The sequence below is a fragment of the Mus pahari genome, chromosome 3, assembly GCF_900095145.1.
Source record: "Mus pahari chromosome 3, PAHARI_EIJ_v1.1, whole genome shotgun sequence".
Classification (NCBI taxonomy): domain Eukaryota; kingdom Metazoa; phylum Chordata; class Mammalia; order Rodentia; family Muridae; genus Mus; species Mus pahari.
The window spans coordinates 28,925,915-28,927,035 of record NC_034592.1 but is presented as its reverse complement, the minus strand read 5'-3'; the positions used below and the strand labels follow the sequence as shown (position 1 = coordinate 28,927,035).

The 1,121-nt window shown below is 37.6% G+C and overlaps 1 protein-coding gene across 4 annotated transcripts in view; it reads left to right on the top strand.

Moving 5' to 3' along the window:
• Lrp1b (LDL receptor related protein 1B) overlaps window positions 1-1,121 on the top strand; it is a 1,962,444-nt gene that overhangs the window by 829,366 nt on the left and 1,131,957 nt on the right. The gene's annotated exons all lie outside the window — the stretch shown is intronic.

Here is a 1,121-nt window from a genome sequence, read left to right as displayed (position 1 = left end):
CTGGGAAAAAAACTTTGCCTTTTATATTAAAGTTCCTAAGACGTTGACGCAAACAAACCTAAGAATTGAGTCATTGCCTTCTAACACTGCTGCTTCTTTCCTTCCTTCCTTCCTTCCTTCCTTCCTTCCTTCTTTCCTTCCTTCCTTCTTTCCTTCCTTCCTTCCTTCCTTCCTTCGTTCCTTCTTTCCTTCCTTCCTTTCTTCTTTCTTTCTTTTCTTTCTTCCTTCCTTCCATTCCTTTCTTTCTTTTCTTTCTTTCTTTCTTTCTTTCTTTCTTTCTTTCTTTCTTTCTTTCTTTCTTTCTTTCTTTCTTTCTTTCTGTGAAAAATCCTATAGTTCATTTTTATTTCTCTTCTCTAGGTAATGTAAGTATGCATATGCAGCATATAACACATTGTATGTAGTGTATAACACATAATATGCAGCATGTAACATATAGTACTCAGTGTATAACAGTCAATTTTCTGGCACTTGTAATCAAGCAGCTGTACAAAGAGGCCCTGGTCAGCTTTTGTAATGCCTTATATTCTTTGTATTTTCTTTAACTGTTGTGTCATTATCTGCTATGGTATCTTCCATGCCAAAGATTCCCTCTTATTTTTCTTATATTCTCTTGGTGATGTTTGCATCTGTAACTCCCAATCTCTTTCCTAGGTTTTCCATCTACAGGACTGCCTCGTTTTGTGATTTCTTTATTGTTTCTATTTCCATTCCTTCATTTGTTTGTGTTTTCCTGTAATTCTTTCGGGTATTTTTGTGTTTCTTCTTTAAGGCCTTCTACCTTTAAGGGTTTACCCATGTTCTCCTGTATGTCTTTAAGGGAGCTATTTCTTTCCTTCGTTAAGTTCTATCATCTTCATGATATGGGATTTTAGGTCAGAATCCTGCTTTTCAAGGGTGTTAGGGTATCCAGGGCTTGCTATCCTTGGAGAACTGGGTTCTGATAAATGCCAAGTGGCATTGATTTCTGATGATTATGTTCTTGTGCTTGCCTCTCAACATGTGATTGTCTCTGGCTGGAGCCTATCTCTTCTGTGAACCCAGTTATAATGAACTTCTTTGAGTCAGGCTCTCTCTCTCTCTCTCTCTCTCTCTCTCTCTCTCTCTCTCTCTCTCTCTCT